Source organism: Oryctolagus cuniculus, chromosome 7 (assembly GCF_964237555.1).
Source record: "Oryctolagus cuniculus chromosome 7, mOryCun1.1, whole genome shotgun sequence".
Classification (NCBI taxonomy): domain Eukaryota; kingdom Metazoa; phylum Chordata; class Mammalia; order Lagomorpha; family Leporidae; genus Oryctolagus; species Oryctolagus cuniculus.
In genome coordinates, this window is record NC_091438.1 from 74,950,703 (window position 1) to 74,959,811 (window position 9,109).

The 9,109-nt window shown below is 40.4% G+C and overlaps 1 pseudogene; it reads right to left on the reverse strand.

Moving 5' to 3' along the window:
• Positions 1-5,483: 5,483 nt before the first annotated feature.
• Positions 5,484-7,638, reverse strand: LOC100357658 (pumilio homolog 3 pseudogene; annotated as a pseudogene).
• Positions 7,639-9,109: the final 1,471 nt, after the last annotated feature.

Below are 9,109 nucleotides of genomic sequence, written 5' to 3' on the forward strand. Positions count from 1 at the left end.
CTTTCTCTGAAGGGAGGAGAGAACTTCCACTTTGACTATGACCTTGTCTAAATAAGATCAAAGTTGGTGAACACGAAAGGCTTCCATAGCCTTGGCAACTCATGACTAGAGCCTAGGGAGATTACTGACGCCATAAACAAGAGTGACAATTTGTTAAGTCAACAACAGGAGTCACTGTGTACTTACTCCCCATGTAGGATCTCTGTCCTTAATGTGTTGTCCAATGTGAATTAATGCTATAACTAGTACACAAACATTATTTTACACTTTATGTTCTGTGTGGGTGCAAACTGATGAAATCTTTACTTGATATATACTAAATAGATCTTCTGTATATAAAGGTAATTGAAAATGATTCCTGACGTGAATGGAATGGGAGAGGGAGTGGGAGATGGGAGGGGTGTGGGTGGGAGGGAAGTTATGGGGGGGAAAAAGCCATTGTAATCCATAAACTGTACTTTGGAAATTTATATTTACTAAATAAAAGTTTAAAAAAAGAATTAATGTCTGCATTTTAAGCATTTTTATTAATTGACATACAATTGTGCATATTTATGGAGTACAATTGCTATTTCAATGATGTATACTATGTACAATGATAATATTAATTTGCATATATGTCACCTCAAATATTTATTATTTCTTTGTGTTGGGAACATTTAGTATCCTAGTAGCTATTTTCAGATGTAAAATTAATTGATTTTATGCAGTTACCTCACTGTGCTATATAGAACATTAGAAGTTATTACTCCTATCCATCTGTACCCCTGTAGCCATTAACTATCTTCTCTCCATTCTCTCTTCCCATTTCCAGCTTCTAGTGATATTTATTATATAGATTATGATGTTGTACTATAATCATATTATATCATGTATTATAAAAATACTATTGTAATAACATTATGTATTTCTAATTCATTCATCCATTCCTCCAGATAACTATTTCACACTTTCTGTTTTTTTCTGGAAACTCTAATGTCTTCTCTATTCTCAGTTTATGACTCTTGGCTTTCTACTTCACTGAAAAGTAAAGACAATCATAAGAGAAGTCCTGCAGATTTCTATCCCATGTTCCTATCTTCCTGAATCTGCCCTCCTACCACGTGTAACTTCTATGCTCCTGGCTTCAGCTAGTATTTCCACTTTTATATTAGATTGCACTCACTCTTCCCTACTCACAATGCTGCAGCAATTCTCCCCATGATTATCTACATCCTCCTATTTCCCTGTTTTCAAGATTATTTCACCAACATACAAATATGCCGTTATTTTTCCCACCATAAAAAAATATGCAAAAACCTTTCTTTTCTCCACTTTCCCTAAAAGTTGCTGCTCCAAAAGCAAAGTCTTCTGAAACAATTGCCTACACTTGCTTCTAATTTTTCTTCCCTGTTCATTCCTTTATTCCTTTTTTTAAAAGATTTATTTATTTATTTGAAAGTCAGAGTTACACAGAGAGAGGAGAGGCAGAGAGGGAGAGAGAGAGAGTTAGAGAGAGAGAGTAAGTCTTCCATCTGATGGTTCACTCCCCAGATAGCCTCAATGGCCAGAGCTGCGCCAATCCGAAGCCAGGATCCAGGAGCCAGGAGCTCCTTCCAGGTCTCCCACGCGGGTGCAGGGGTCCAAGGACTAAGGCCATCTCTTACTGCTTTCCCAGTACATAGCAGAGAGCTGGATCAGAAGTGGAACAGCTGGGTCTCATCCCTGTTCATTCTTAAAGTCACTCCAGTCAGCTTTTACCCTGACCATTCAACTAAATCATGCTTTTCTGTTTTCAAATATATTCACATGCTTACATAAAACAGCTAAATATAGTCCTCATCTATTTTACCTATTTAGTGGCATTTAAGAGATGATTATTCCTTCCTCAATGCATTATTTTTACTTGGGTGACAAGAAACTAAAGTTTGTTTATTTTCCCTCCTACCTCACTAGTCTTCCCAGTTTCTTAGATATTTGCTCCTCTTCTGAACCTCTTAATGTTGGACTGCTCCAAGGCTTAGTCCTTGGACTTCTATTCTTTTGTATATTCATTCCTCTGATAGTTTCATCCAGTCTCCCAGCTTTAAGTAAAATTTACTTGTTTTCAAGTTTCAAGAGTATCCCCTGCCCCAAATTTCTCCTGGTTCCAGTCTTGTAATACCTGATTAAAATGTTATTGGGCATCTCAAATATATATATATATATATATATATATATATATATATATATATGTGTGTGTGTGTGTGTGTGTACACACACATATATATTATATAGCAGAACTACATCCATAGTAGAATAATGATCTTCTCTTACACCTCCCAATGGACCCACTCTCCACAAGATGCTCCAGTCAACTCTACTCTACAGTTGAAGCCAATCTCATGCTTCCAATCTGTTGGCCTAGAGTCATCCTTGACTCTTTCCCCCTCATCCTCAAGGTCAAGTGGTCTTAATTGATCATGGGTTCATATTTTCACTGGGAGCTTGGTTTCTTCTGGGAGTATAAGTCCTCTTCTAAGATTGTGTGGCTATTGAAATAATTTAGTTTCTTTTTTTTTTAATTTATTTGACAGATAGAGTTATAGACAGTGAGAGAGAAAGAGACAGAGAGAAAGGTCTTCCTTCCATTGGTTCACCCCCGAAATGGCCGCTACAGCTGGCACAGCGCCGATCCGAAGCCAGGAGCGAGGTGCTTCTTCCTGGTCTCCCATGTGGTACAGGGGCCCAAGGACTTGGGCCATCCTCCAGTGCCCTCCCAGGGCACAGCAGAGAGCTGGACTGGAAGAGGGGCAACCGGGACTAGAACAGACACCCATATGGGATGCCGGCGCCGTAGGCAGAGGATTAACCAAGTGAGCCAAGTCGCAGGCCCTGAGAATTTAGTTTCATGCAGTTCGAAAACTCATGTTGGCTTGGCTCTTCTTCAAGATCACCAAGAGGTTGCCTGTCCCATCTATTTCTTTTGGGATCTCTTTAAGGCCTGATTAATTCACACACATTCAGAACGACCTCCCTTCAGTTACCTCAAAGTCAGCTATCGAGGAAACAATCACATCAGCAAAATCTCTTTATTTTTAACATGATCTAATCAGAGGAGTGATAGCCCATCTTATTCACCAGGTTTCTCCCATACTCAAGAGGAGGTCCTTACACAGGGGGCAGGAACATCGAGTCCATCATAGAACTCTGCCTTCCTCCCTAAATAACTCAGAAGACTATAATGATAACATCTCAGTATCCCAAGTACATACAACTTCAAACTCCTCCAACCTTTCTCAGTAAACCAATTCCAAAAGCTCCTCTACACCTTCAGGTATAGTTAATAGTAAGAACCCCATTTCTGGTACCATAAGTCTGTTTTAGTCAGGGTCCTCTCGAGAGACACAGAATTGATAGAAAACAGCTAGAAGTAAATGAAGGGGAATTTATTAGGGGGTTTGTCTCACATAATTGTGATTGCTGAGAAACCCAATCAGAGGCTGTTTGCAGGCTGGAAAGAGATGCCAGTGGTGTGGCTCAGTTCAAGTCCAAAGGCCTCAGTATCAGAACAGCCAAGGATGTAAATTTCAGTTAAAGGCCAAAATGTCTGAGTGCAAAGAAGGCTGCAGGGGTAGTCCTGGAGTACAAATGTTTGCAACCAACGTCCAAGACAGAGTCGGGGTGTCCCAGATCTTTATCTGCTAAAGCCCCAAATCACCTTCTCATTTAGTCTTTCTGTATCCCCAGCCCATTGTTGACGCCCACCCACATACAGATTGGGTCTTCCAAACTAGTGCACTGGGAATCACCTAGTAATCTCCTTAGGAGACACCCTCACAGAAACACTCAAAATAACGCACTTCCAGCTTACTAGGTGTTCTTTAATATAGTCACGTTGACACCATAAAATTAACCATCACGCAAGTGATGTCTCCTCTAACTCCAGGTGGTTAGTGTCAGAATTAAATTAAATGTGGGCACTGTATTCATGTTAGAGAAGTTATGTTGATCACCTAATAAAGAATTTCAGAATAATTTAGAAATAGTAATAAAGTCATTGAAACAAAGAGGCCACAATTTCCAGCAAAATATATAAAGGAACATATGGGATGGATTATCAAAACCTAGTAAAAGACTAATCACAATCTGGACCACAACAACTGCTACTCATTCCGTTTGTCACAAAAGATAAAGTTTCACTGCAGGTTTCCAGCAAGAAGGAGGTGGAATTTGAAACCAGAAGTCCACAACAACCCTTTCCATTTTTTTTATCTACTTTTGATCAATAAAACAGGATAATAAAATGGCATGTAGTTCTGACACTGGGATGTGAGTCCTGTTGTTGGAAACATCATTTTGGAATTTTCTCAGAGCCCTGAATTCGAAAATCCCCTCCGCATTCATTGGGTAGCAGACACAATGAAGAAAAAGGGTGGACATATTGTCCCTGGGCAAAGAAAGGAGAGAATTAAGAGGAAGCCATAGTCAACAATACCAAAACTGGGAAAAAACCAAGAAAATGACTGTCTTTTCCAGAAGAATCAGTTAGTCAATAATCTTACTCAAATGTGTACTTAAACATTAACACATTTCAGAATCCCCAGACTCAGTGTGTAGGGTGGGGAACCAATCATATCCTACATGTACTTCAGTAGGCCTGCAGACTGCTTTTAATGTTTAATCCTGGAACAGGCTTCCAAGTGTCCCCCACTGCAAGCCTCTGTACTCTTTTTCTGAAGGGATCACCAGGCCATTTCCCAACCAAGGAAACACATATAGAACAAAAGGAGATTCTAATTAGGTAACAATTTTGAATAGACTAAAGTGCAGGAGACATGAAATTCAGAGTCAGTCACAAATACTGACTTTTAACAGAGTCTCTGGTTTCAGAATCAGGTTCGCAGGACTGGGAAAGCTGCTAAGGCTAAAGTCATAAAGTGGCTCCCAGGTGAGGGGGCAAAAGAACAGAAGTGATCCTCGTAGCATAACTGTCTCATGACATCAAACTGATATCTTGACCTTCCTAGTTGGATGCTATAACTCCGGGTCCACTAGATTAGAAAACAGAAGTTAATAATTCCAGGGCTCAACTCTGCTATTCTGTGCTACTTTGAACAAGATACTTGACCTTTCTGCAGCACATTTTTTTCTCCTCTATAAAATGATAATAATAACATCTTGCCACCTACCTCTCAGCAATTTTGTTATTGCTGATTTTTTTTTTTTTGCATTTCCACAATGTGCTGGTGAGTGTAAAATTTTGCTCCACAGAGTTTAAGTTCACAGACCAACTAATATACAAGGAGCAAGTTCATCATAGTTTTTATATGATTATTCATAGTCACAGCTTTATATTCTTAAAGTCATCTCCTAACAACTCAGCCCTGAGCAGAACAGCATATAAATACTACACACCAGATAGAAGTGGTAGCTAATGGTTATTTCTTCACTGTATTTTGGTTTTCTTTTAGTCCTTCATAGTGAATTCATTATCCTAGAGGAAACTTATGCCTACAAAGTAATTTTTTTTAATTTAAAAATAATTTTATAAACAGATTCTTATATAAAGAAGCAGCTTATACACAGCACCCAATTACCAACAAGGTGGGCCCTGTCACTCTGCACTTGGAAAACAGAAGACAGGAAAAATGATCCCGCTTCGTTCTTCACTTTCTCCATCTATGCAGTCAATCTTTCAAGCAGAATTTCCACTCCTTTGCTGGCATTTTTGTTTTTTTCCAATGTGGGAATCAGGCTTTTCAATCTAGCTCGGACTTTGCCTGCAACTTCTTGGTCAGAGCTCTGGAGAAGGCTGGAAAGGATTATGGCACCTCGATTGACGCTGGCCCACGACTTCAGGTTCTTAACACCAACATGCTCTACCAGTGCTTTTGCAAAGCAACCTTCTCTTCCACTTTCTCTCATCTTTCTGTCTTGCTCTATCAACCACTTCAGAACCAGATGTCCTGCAGGATGTTCCGCAACATGAAGCTCTCCGTCGCTGCCGCCAGGATGCAGGGGTGCCGCTGCCAGGGTGGCGATGGCAGCCATGGCGGGCTGGACGTCCCCCGTGGCAGATCCAAGAATGCTGGACACTAACACACACGCAGACTTATCTAGCACCAGCTCCTGGGCGTGTCCTTGTAGGTAGCTTAGCAAAGCTGGAGAAATGGACTCTAAGAGCTCACGTCGGCGGATCTCTGTATCTTTCTTACTGTGTGCATTTCCATCTCCTTTCTGTAGAACTTCGATGATTTCTCGTACTGGATGGGCAGGATCTCTGGGGCTTAGTAAATATAACAGGACCTTTCTTCCATATTTGTCATTTACAATGCTAGGCAAGGAACTGATAATCTCTGATATGATTATCTGTTTCACAAGCTTAGTATCGTCAATGCAATCAAATGCTGCCAGTAAAACCAAATGTGAATATTGGCCATTAGCCACCTTCTCAACATAAGATTTCATTGTTTTCACAATCACTTTCCTGTCCTTGGGCGTTCCATGCCACAGACAGTGCATGGCCACTCTGGCGCCATCGTGTGTGTGTGCCAGGTAGGTCACCGCTTCCCGGATAGCTTCAATCACTTCTGATTTGAGTTTTGGGGGTGCATAGGTAAAAAAGTCCAAGAATACTTTATGCACCAACGAGTGCTTAATCACAGCTTCCTTTTGAGCCATTGGCGTTAGAATCTGTTTCATTTCATCCATAATAAGCTCTAATTTTTCTGGCTGTACCTCTAACACTTTGTCCAGAGTTGGATGATCTGCTGACTTGTAAAGCTGAAACGTATTTCCATAGAGTTCCTCTGTGAGCATGTTCCTCTGCTCCAAGATGGCTTTGTCATTGTAGGCATACTCTACAATAGCTGACGCCTCTGCATGCCGCAGCATCTTGCGCACATGGCCTTTAAAACTTCTGATTATCTCTGCAACCTGTGGTTTACTTCCATACATAAGAAATTTCTTAACAATATTTCTGGAGTATTTGGATTTACTTAATTCAACCAAATCACCTTGCAATTCTTCAAATGCCTGTCTTCTCTGTTCTTCATTGCCATACTGAATGTAACACTGGATCACAAGCGTTGAATCATGTGCAAATGCAATAGTTTTAATTTTCCCTTGAATCAACTTCTGCAAGTCACTCATTAACTTTACTCTTTTGTCTTTGTCACAGTCTTTTCTTCTCAGGATCTCCCAAATCTGCTTTGCCCGAACAACAATGTCATAGTTGGTTTTATCACTCAGTTGCCTGCTCTGCTTCAGTTCTTTCTTCTTCTTTTTGAAGTCATCCCATTTGGGTTTCTTGGCTGCTGATTCATCACTTTTATTGTCTGACTGGAATTTTCTCTTCTTGCTGAATTTATTTGCCGCCTGAAATTTGTTCTTCGATCCTTTGTCCCCTTGTTGCTTAGTCTTGAACTGCTTCACACCCTTTTTCCCAGGTTTTGTGGCACTCTTCTCAAAGTTCTTTGATGTGATTTTAGGTCCACCTTCCTTAGTAACTTTCCTTGGGAATGTCTTTGAAGAACCAGAATCGCTGTTTTTAGGAAATCTGCTTTTTTCTTGCGATGGCTTTGTATTCTTTCTTGTGAAATTTTTTTTTCCCCTTTACTTCCATTATAGCCAACTTCCACATGTGGGGCAAAGTCGGGCACCAGCGGCAGACCCTACAAAGTAATTTAAAGAGAATCCTCTTTTCCTCACATTGTCTGTGTTACTGCCCTCATCTTAGTCTGTTTGGGTTATCATAACAAAATTCTATTAACTGATGGTTTAAACAACAACAAAATTGTGTTATATTTATAGAGACTGAATGTCCAAGGTCAAGTTCCTGGCCAGTTCTGTTTCTAGGGAGGTTTCCCTTCCTGGCTACCAACAGCTGTCTTCTTGTCATGTCATCATTGACGTTGTTCCTCTGTGTAAGCTCAAAGAGAGACCGGGCTCTCTGTTGCCTCTTCCTACAAGGAAACTCATTGTATTGAGTCAGGGTGTCAGAATTGTGACCTCACTTAATGTGAATTACTTTCTTTCAAAGATGTGTGCCCTGAAAACTATAAAGCAATGATGAAAGAAATAACAGGTGACACAAATAAGCGGAAAATTGTCCTGAGTTCACAGATGGGAAGAATGAATATCATTAGAAAGTTCATTTTCCTCAAATTGATTTACAGATATCTTGCAATCACTACAAAAAAACCACCGACTTTTTTCACAAAAATAAACAAAATCATCATTAAATTCATAAAAGATCCTGAATATCCAAATCAAGCTTAAGTAAAAAGAACAAAGTAGAAACACCATCATACTTCATGTTAAAATCTACAATAAAGCTATACTAATTAGAACCATGTTGCACTTGAACAAAAATAATACCATTGGAATGGAACTAGTGGAGCAAGAGTCTGAAGTCAGATCCATGCATTTACTAAAAACTGTTTTTTTTTTTTTTTCAAACATGTTTATTTATTTCCATCTACTTGAAAGGCAAAGAGAGAGAAAGCTTCCTTCAGCTGATTCTCTCCTCAAATGCCCGTAAGGGCTAAGGTCAGGCCACGCCAAAGTCAGGAGCCCAGAACTCCATCTGAACTTACCTGGTGGGTGGTGGGGGTTCAAGCACTTGGGCCATCACCTGCTGCCTCCCAGGATGCATGAGCAAGATCAGAAATGGAGTGAATCTTGAACCAAGCAGTCCAATATGGGATGTAGGCATGCCAAGTGGTAGTTTAACCGGCTACACCATGATGCCCCAACTGTCAAATAACCTTTGACAAAAATACCAGGAACAAAAACAGAGAAAGGATTGTCTTTGCAATAAATGATGTTGGGAAAATTAGTTATCAAAATGCAGAGGAGGGGTGAGTGTTGTGGCACAGTGGGTTAGCCTGCCACCTCGGACACCCACATTCCATTTTGGAGTGTCTGAGATTTGAATTCTACCTCTGTTTCTGATCCAGCTTCCTGCTAACGCACCTGGGATGCAGCAAATGTTGGGCCAAGCACTTGGGTTCCCATCACCAATGAGGGAGACCCCAATGAAGTTCCTGGGCCCTGACTTCAGCCCTGCCTAGCCCTAGCTGTTGTGGCAATTTGGGGAGTAAATCAGCAAACGAAAGAGTCTCTCTCTCTCTCTCTCTCTCTCACT